This window comes from Juglans regia, chromosome 3, assembly GCF_001411555.2.
Source record: "Juglans regia cultivar Chandler chromosome 3, Walnut 2.0, whole genome shotgun sequence".
NCBI lineage: Eukaryota > Viridiplantae > Streptophyta > Magnoliopsida > Fagales > Juglandaceae > Juglans > Juglans regia.
The window spans coordinates 17,969,842-17,980,104 of NC_049903.1; positions in this window are offsets into that span (position 1 = coordinate 17,969,842).

A 10,263-nucleotide genomic window follows, 5' to 3' on the forward strand; every position below is an offset into this window, starting at 1 on the left:
GACTTCAAGGCCTAGCATGCCACCCCTAAAAATGACCACATTTTCCACCATAGTTGTAGGTTTGACAATACCATATTGCTGTTGAGTAGTCCCAGTTGAAACCCCTTTCACGTACTCTTTAGTCAAGACTTGATCACTATTAGGTCCCGGATTTGCTCCTAAAGTACCTTCCTTTCCATTACAGACGATTGACTCCCAATGCTTTCCCATCCCACCCTTTGACTCTAGCCTCAATTCTCGCTCTGTTGATAGGCCTGCAGCTGCATTAGAGTCATGAGAGTCTGCAAAAGTCCATGCCCTATCAGTACAGACCTTTGTCCCCAGACCCATACCCAAGTTGACATTTGTGCCGTGACTCGATACTTGTGCCACGTGACTTGTGACATGTGGAACCGTAGACTCTTTGGCCTAGGCATCTCCGGTGCCACTTCCATCGAATTTCCTTCCTCTACAAGCATCGTCTTCAAGCCTTGTTCACTGCTGAGGCAAGTCACCTCAGGGATAAAGTTCCCTTCAGCGTGGTCACGAGGTTTCTTCTTTCCTGGGTCAACAAGCAACCAGGACCCAAATTGGGGCGCAGCATCCCTAGTTTGGTTGCTAAACTTATCCACCTTGTGCATGATTTTTCCTCACTGAAAGCATAAACGAGGGAGCTTTTCATATTGTACTGGGATCCAATACTTTATCCCTTGCAATGTTATAGTCCTTCCTCGAGCTAGTGGTTTATATAGATCCAGTTTAACTTTTACTCTCAAGAAACTTCCCCACCCTATATTATCATCATCAGCATCAACATCCTCAACGACTCCCAGTGTGCTCCCAAGTTTAAGACCACATTCTCGATTCATCCCAACCAAAGGCATATTCTGAAATTGCACCAGAATGCAGCAGTCTCAAACTTCAACATACTTGGTTGTGTGAAACCTTGGAATGGGTCAATAGCTAAGAGACAGCCATCGAACGACCACATTCTTCCTTCAAGTATTCTATTTTTGTCGGCATGAGTTTCAAAGGAAAGGATAAACACATTTGTACTCACCTCTTTAAACTTGGCAGGTTTGCTCAACCTCCAAATTGTAGCCATCATCGACTCCACCACCTTACTACTAATATGACGCTACGAGCAAAACTTCCCAACTAGACATTTCTCTCCCTTCCTCTGAGCGTCTGATATTGTCTCGTCTTCTAACACAACTTCATCTCCCTCCTCTTCACTTAGACGTAGGTTTCCGCACATCTCTTGCATACTCTCCATCGTTGTTAGCTACAAAGAGAATCGCACTCGGAATCCACCTTTGTTGTCGATTACCAACACCAGTAGGCTAAGAAAACTACCACCAACTCTGAATTTCCTTAGAGAGAAAAAATGAGCGGGGACTCTTAAAAAAAAGAGCTGCATTCCGGTATAGTGCAGGTCGATTCATAACAAAATTATAGTGGAAATGACTAAACTACCCATATAATAGATCTCGTGCTACCCTTATTACGTGCTGCGTTTAGCCTTAAGTGAAACGATGCCGTTTAAGGCTTACAAAAACTACATTGTTTACTACTAGTCAAAACTACGCCATTTGAAGCTTTACTAATACTTGATCTATTGCTTATTCTTATCTCTTGTTCTCATGTCTTCTTTTTCATCTCCTTCATAAGGTCCTCACAATTCCCAAATGTCTTCCTTTGTCTTCCCATTGTAGGGCCCTACAATTGAGTTTGTGCACATCCAAGGGCCCTCTCAACATGTTTGGCAGAGCTTCAAATTGAGTAGCCACAGTGGATGTTTGTTTTAGCGAGTCAGAGCCTCCATCGGATCGTCGTAAGCAGTCAGACCAAATCTGACTTGGAGGGCTTGAATGAAAGTTTCCAAGTTATTAAAGAGGCCATTCTCCCATGCATCCTAGTACCACAAGAGAGCATCCCCCTCCATATAGTATGATGCCATCAACAATCTATGTCCCGATTGGGCTGCCTGCGCTCCTCCACACATGACGCCTTTTCCTTCAACAATTCAAGGGCAAGCCCCTTACGCTCCTCCTCCGAGGTAGACAACGCCTAAGCAGACTCCTGGGAACACTGCTCAGCATCCGCCTGCAATTGGTGGGAGGCAGCTAGTGCCTCACTCAGCCTAGATACCTGAGCTCGAACAAACACCCGTTCAGACTCTGCCAGTTGTGTAAGGCAAAACTGTCATGTGCTTGGATGGCTTGAGCTCCAAGCAATTCACCACGAAGCTCGCACACTTCATCACGGAGAAACCCGAGGTAAATATCCAAGTTGCAGATGTGCCCATCGGCTTGTTCCAGGTGGCACTCCATCTCGGTCTTCTCAGCCATGAGCCTAGTCATTTCCTTTCTGGGATGGTATCCAAACTTTCGCCACTCCTTAACCTCATCCTCCAATTAGGCAAACTCGCCCACAATCCGAGCCGCCAACTCATCAACACCCTAAATAAGCAAACGACTAAGTAAAATGGCTACATATAGGAGCAACCATACTAGGTATAAGTAAACCCAGTACTGGAGAGAGCATGTTTCTTAAGCATTTAGACATCTCCACCACCGACCCCGAAGAGGAAGGGGCGCACCATGGGCCAACCTCCTTGATTCTACTTGTTCCTTCAGTCGCAGGGCCCCCTTTCCTCACAGTGAACATGGAGGGAAGAGAAGGGGTGATCAGATTCCCTAACTCAGCAACAAGCGTCCCTGAGCCTTCAACCTACCCCCCAATGTCAGCTTCGACTAAGTCCCTATCACGCACGACCCTTCCCTCAATGTCAGCGTCTTCCAAGGAGGACCCACCTTCTTCAGGAGGAGTGGGAGAATCCTTCTCACTGCCGAATGAGGAAGAGGAGGGAAAAGGGATGGAGACCCTTTCTTGATCAATAGGAGGGGTCTTGCCGCTAGAAATAGTCACGGGGACAGAACTCAGGGTAGATCCTTGCTCTATGTGGTCGTCTTCATCATCGCCCCCAACATTGGGCGCTGCCAACATTGATAGATTCTCGCGCCATAGCCCCAACCACGCCCATAGAAATGACATTGTACATATCTGCAAAAATGTCACCGACGCTGGGCGTTGAGGTCAGCGAGAGGAGAGAAGGAAACTTGAAGGGCGGCGTGCCCAAGGATTCAGTGCCCTCAGTGGGCAAGTCAAAATCAAAAGTCATCGCCAAGTTAGCGAGGCCTTGGCCCATGAGCCAAGTAAGGTCTTCAAGCTTCTCCGGCCCCACAGTAGAGCTAGCAACCTCGCCCTCATCAATGCCGTCACGAGGGCATTTGGGCGATGAACCATCAATTTGGGATGCTCGCCTTTTTCCCCCAGGCTGGGGAGTACGTCTCTTTACCAGGGGCATAACGGCCTTGAGTTTACAACCCCTGTCATGGGCTCGATGGGGTGTCACCAAGAATCTATCAATATTGGTGGCGGAGAGCAAGTCCTCCATCGCCAAACCACTCATGTCATTTTCCTTCATCCAATTAAGGATGATGTCAACACGGGAACGCTCCCTGTCAGTCAAATCCAAGAGTAAGCTTTTGTCTTCGGGGACCCTTCCCCAATTAGCATGGGCTGGATAGTCCCAAATATGCATCTCATCGGTGGGATATTCCCAATTACCACCAGAAAAAAATAAATAATAATAAATAAATAATATTTTGTCACTGCTTGGCATTGGAATAGCGAGGCTCGAAGGCCACCAAACGTTGTGACCTAACACGAAAACTGCAAACGTTGCTTGGCAACGGCTTCACCCCATAGAAAGAAAGAAATTCTTTCACTGTCAAATCTGGGTAAGTATCCCCCAAGGGCTCCAAATGCCATGTGAAATACTACGCACAAACAAATAAGAACTCGCCAAGTGTGCGGGTGGAGTTAGGCAGGGGCCAACCCAAAGAAATCCAAAACGTCACGAACTGGACATATGAAAGGGAGTCGCAGCCCATGCATCAAGGCACTCATTGTCAGGGCCACATCGCCAACGAATTTTTCTTCATCGACACATCCCGCCCTGGGAACGAAAAGCTTCACTGAATTTGGGATTCAATAAGTGGACCTTAGCTTCACCAAATTCCGCTCAGACAAGGTGGAATGCCAAGAAAAACCCTCAAAGGAGGTAGGGATTCGACTAAGGGAAGATTCGGCGGCAAGGGTAGGAGAGCCCCTAGCCGGAGTTGGGCAAGAAGAACTGATTGGAGTACGGGAAGAACCATAGCTGGCCTTTAAGAAGAAAATGTGTTATTGAAGACGACACACATAGAGGGCTCGAGCAGGGAGAAGGAAAGAAAGAAGAGAAAGGAAATGCGAAAAGGAGTACGGGCAAAAATATGTGAATCAAGAAAAATCAGGAGGGGTAATTATGAGAGTTCTTGGGAATCTGAAAGGTTGGCTGCGCCGACAGTTGGCATTTCTTTCAAATAAGGGACGTTAAATTAGCGCGAACATCTATGGATAACGTGGGCTACGTTTCGAAGAATAGATTCGAATGTAAGCCCATATGTTATCTCTTATGGACTCTCAGCGGGGTAAGAATACCACATGGACACATAAGGTGTGAAATTAATGGATTTCCTATGTGCTGGCACAAAGAAAATTGGCGAGGTAATTGGAAGGGATATTTGGGTCCTCTGGATACCAAGCCCAACTTGCCATGTTGACCCATAAGGCCCGTGGTTCGAAAGCCCACTGGAGTATGATATCAACTAGGCAAGCCACATCATTCAAGAGGTGATAACGCTCCAAGATGATAACAATTATCCTGAGGCAGATAACCCCTATAAATCAAAGCAGTTATCTCTTCATCCCTTGTTAAAGGATAATTAGAGATCAACATAGGGAACGGATGGTTATCTATTTCCTGGACATCCTCTTGTGCATCTCTATAAATGGTACATGAAGGTAATAAATATTATTCTAAGTGCTATTAAGATACTGAAACTATTTCTCTAACTTAGGCATCGAAGTCTACCTTGGGCAATCAGTGCCGTTAGGTTGTTCTTTGCAGGTCGTTCGAGTTGGGGGTGGTGTGAAACACGTCCTTTACATACCCAATCCAGAATCTTTGGTTCATGCAAAGTTACCTATACAAATTATTTCTAGGTTGCATATATGAACTGGGTTGGCTTGGTTTCTGGCTTTATTGAATAAATGTAACCGCCAAGGTCTCCAGTAGGTCAAGCTTTATGGTTTCTTGGGTTTTGGATAATTTCAAAAACTCGTAACCACTAAAAATTTGAAAGATGAAACACTGGTATTCCTTCACCATAAAATGAGGGCTCTTATTAAAATTATGGGATACTGTCTTCTTTAGAAAAAAAAATGGGTTGGCTTAGGTTTATTCCAAAGTTTTTTTATAGAAATCAGAATTTCATTAATCAATGGAAAAACAATTACAGACAATTATCAAGCCATAAGGCTTGAGAAATACAATTTGGAACACAATCCCACCATAAAGCAATACTATCAACCTTACAAACATTCCTAGCCAACATGTGAGCTACCATATTCCCCTCCCGGTATACATGTGAGAAAATACAACATTCAAAACATGAAGAAAGCTTTTTTAATTTCATAATATAACCCCCCAAGCAAAGAGTTATGCATGTTGTTATCCTGTAAAGCTTCAACGCATATCAAGCTGTCACTTTCTACAATAAGATTTGAAATTCCCATAGTAGCACATAATTGCAAACCTCTGAAAATTGTCAGCCGTTCTAAAGCTTTTATGCCTTCCATATCTAATTCAGCTTTACTTGTGGCCATTAAAACCCTGCCAGAACCAGCCCTCAATATAGTACCAATGCTTGTTTTCCCCAGCTTAGAGAAAATTGCACCATCAACTTTTAATTTCAACCATTATGGCTGTGGAGGTTGCCACTTATAGTGCTGCCTTAGCTCTACCCTTGTCTTCTATTTTACTTGACCATAGCTTCTCACCATAGATAATGCATTATCTGCTACCTATTTAGGATTAAACAACAACTGATCACGCACATGTTTGTTCCTTTGAAACTAGAAGCTCCAAGCCAAAGCAAAGAAGACATATAACTTATCATGCATATTCCCTTCACAGAGTTCCAGTGCCAAATCACATAATGTTCTGCCTCTGTCAACAACCAGTCCAGGAATATACGCTTGCATCAATCCCTACAGAGTATTACAAGTCACCACAGCATGAGTTAGGTCTTCTCTTTCAGACAAACATAATCTACAAGTGGCCTCTGTCAAGACATGTTTCTGCACTAAATTCTCCCCAATAGGTATACCATTTTTGCATGCACACCATGCAAATATTTTAACCTTATTCGAGACCTTCATTTTTCACAAGTGCTTCCATAGTAAATTCTGATTCTGAACATTTGAGGATTCTACAGACTGAGAACAAATCTGATCATATATGAACCGATAGCAACTTCTGACACTGAGAATGCTAATTTTCATGAGACCACACCCTCTTATCTTTTCCATCAGCAGAAGACAATTGCACTTTGAGAATATCTGCCACCACATGTGGGTTGAAGAGAGACCTAAGCTTATTAATATCCCACTGTTTTTCATTATGCAGAAATAGAGAGTCCACTGAAGTCAGCCTTGTTTCTTCCCTCACCACTACCCCTTCAGCCACTAAAGAATTATGCCCTGGAATCCACTAATCCTCCCTTATATTTACATACTTTCCATCCCCTATTCTCCACCTACAACTTGCCATTAACCATTTCATTGCCTTCCAAATACCCCTCCATGTATAGGATGGACATCTACCCAAACCAGCATTCAGAAAACTGGTATGAGTGAAGTATTTAGCCTTCAATAACCTATGCATCAAAGAACTTTTATCCTGAAATAACCGCCACCCTTGCTTTGCTAACAAGTCCAAAATAAAGCTTTTTTAATCTTTAAACCTCATCCCTCCTTTAGATTTTCTTTGACACATTTTATTCCAAATCAACCAGTGAATCTTCCCCTCATTCCCCTTTTGACCCCACCAAAACCTTGACATCATTCTCTCCAACTCATTACATAAATCATAAGGAAAAAGAAAACAACTCATAGTGTATGTTGGGATAGAGAGTGCTATTGCTTTCAATAGAATTTCCTTTCCACCTTGTGACAACAATTTCTCTTTCCAAGATTGTAAGTTTTGCCACACTCTCTGTTTGATAGGCTTAAAAGCATGATTTTTGGGCCTCCCAATGACAGGTGGAAGCCCAAGGTACTTTTCATATTATTGAATTTCACAATTTGACCATAGATTCTTGATCTCAGACTTAGTAGCTACATTCACATTACCACTAAAAACAATAGCAGTTTTCTCCTTATTTATCCTTTGTCCCGACACAATTTCATACCTCTCCAACAATTTTAGCACTCTTCTGTTTTCATCAACCTCAGCTCTACAGAAAACAATACTATCATCTGCAAAGAGCATATGGTTTATATTTGGAGCCCCCTGTAGATTTTTAGTCCAAATATATCCTTCCTCATCCTAGCAATATTCAAAAGAGAGATCAATATTTCCCTCAGTACAAAGCAGAAGAATCCCACTCAATACGGTCATAAGCCTTACTCATATCTAACTTTAAGGACATGAAAACCTTTTTCCCTTTCCTTTTCTATTTGAGATAGTGAACCAACTCGTATGCAATTGAAATATTATCATAAATAAGGCGTCCAGGGACAAAAGTACTTTGACTCTCACTAATAACACTTGGTAAGAAAGTTTTCAATCTATTATAGAGAACCTTTGCAATGAGTTTATACGCCACATTACATAAACTAATTGGCCTATAATCACCCATTTTAACGGGACACTTCTTTTTAGGAATGAGGGTAATATGAGTAAGGTTTGAGGAAGATGGGAAAAAACTTGAATTTAAAGCTTGAAGAACTTTTGAATAACAGAACTCCCAACTACATGTCAATATTTTTGGAAAAATATTGGGGGCATGCCATCAAGACCAGGGGCCTTCGTAGGATCCATTTGATACAAAGCTTCCTTCACTTCATCAGCATTAAACTCCTTAGTCAAATCTTGATTCATCTAATCTGTTACTTTCCCAGCTAAAGTTTCTAAAAAGTCCAATGAATCACTGGCAAGAGATGGATTAGAACTTGTAAATAGATTCTTAAAATAAGATAGAATGACACTATCCCTTTAACCCCTTCTTGCCACTGCCCATTCTCATCTTGATCTTAAGAATGCTATTCTTCCTTATCCTTTGTGAAGCTTTCGTATGAAAGTACTTTGTATTATTGTCAACCTCAATAAGCCATAAAGCCTTAAGAGTGTTGTCTCCACATTACCTCATTTCTTTCCAACCAAACTTGTACCTCGTCTCTTGCCAAATTTAATGCCTTAGTATTAGCTCCTATTGGATCCTTCTCATACAAGCTTTGCAGGTTTCTCTATGCTTTAGCAAACTGTTGCTGAACATTTCCAAAAGAGTGTCTATTCCATGCCCCCAATTGTGTCCCACTATCTTTTATCATTGTTGTTACATCTCCCATACTAGACTGAGTAGAAACCCTACCCCAAACACCCTTAACAATCTCCTCACAATCTGGCTCCCCCACCCACATAACAGTGCAATCTCTCCTTTTCTACCACCTACACCTTAAAAGGATTCTTAAACCTGTGATACTCACCTACACCTTCCAAAGTGACACAGATTGGTAAGTGATTAGAGTAGGCCACCACTCCATGAGAAACTCGAGCATTAGGAAAGCAATTCCACCAAGCAGAATTGACAAGAAATCTGTCAATCCTCTCACTAACATGTTGATTCCCAGCTCTCCTATTGCACCATGTGAACTTGTGGCCAAAATATCCGAAATCCCTCATATGACACTCTTTAACAATTGCTCTATAATCAGATAATTGCCTCTCAGGCCTCGGTTTCCCACCCCTCTTCTCATGTTGATGCAACAACTCATTAAAATCACTCATAACCAACCAAGCATCCCCATTAAATCTACACAATGATCTAAGCAAGTTCCAAGTTTTATAACGTATATTGGTTTAAGGAAAGCCATATATAACAGTTAAAAACCATTACCCCATATTCAAATTAACATCTTTTATAATAGCATCAAAATGATTTGAAGAGTACAAAATAATGGACAAATCAACCTCTCGACCACATAACAGTGCAATCTCTCCTTTTCTACCACAAGAACTAACTGCCAAAGAATTAATAAATCCTAATTTGTACTTGCAAGATTCAAACTCCTGAGTAGAAAGCCTGGTTTCCTGCAAGAACACAACATCAGGTCCTTCCCTCTTGACTAGGTCATAGAGTGTTTGAATGGCCCGTGGGTTCCCATGCCCACGGGCATTCCAGCTGAGCATTTTCATGGCGTCCGACATTATTGTACGATAGCCGCCGCCGATACCTCAGAATCTGCAACCACAACCCCATCCTCTTGATTCTCTGAAACATGAAGACGTTTCACTGACCTGCTTCGCAAAGACCCCTCCTTATTGACCCCCTTTCTTTTCTTGGCAATCCCTTGCAACAGAACACTTGGTGGATGAACATTTAGGGAAAAAGTGGATGTTGTTTCATGGAGAAACGACATTCACTTCCAATTTTTGCTACTTAGCCCATATGGCTTGTTATCAACAGGCCTATCATGACTCAAGCCATTAGTAATTGGCTTCAGTTTTTTGAGGCTCATCAGGCCTAGGACCACACTTGCTATTATACTCATCCATTTCACTAACTGTTTCATTCAAAATAACCTTATCATTACCAACATTGCTTATCTTCTTGCCCCCTTCAACCTCCCCACTCCCTTTCTCCTAAAAGTCAGCACCCATCTTCTGCATAACTGCTTCAATAGTTACATTTTGAGCAATCGCCTAAGAAGCTTCGTCGTCCTCCGCCATCGTAACTACCATATCCCCACCCACATTCTTAGAACTATGTCCCTGCAACTCCAGCAACTGCATTTCCTCAGAAGAAGATGCATGAATAGTTTAGTTGGTTCCTTTGCTCTGGTTTTACACACTAAGAAATTATTACCATACCCCCCCCCCCCCACACGAAGCCACATCCCATACGGCAAATCATTCATGGCAGGCAACTTGGAACTATGATTCACAGTAGCACACTCTTTCTCCCCATGTCCTAAGCAACCAAATAAATAACAAAAGTTTGGGAGTCTCTCATAAGAAAAACGAACCCAAACAAATTCACCACCCCCAATTGAGAACATGGAACCCCTTAGCAGCAGTTTGGAAACCTACAAAGTAACACGAACTCGTAAGTA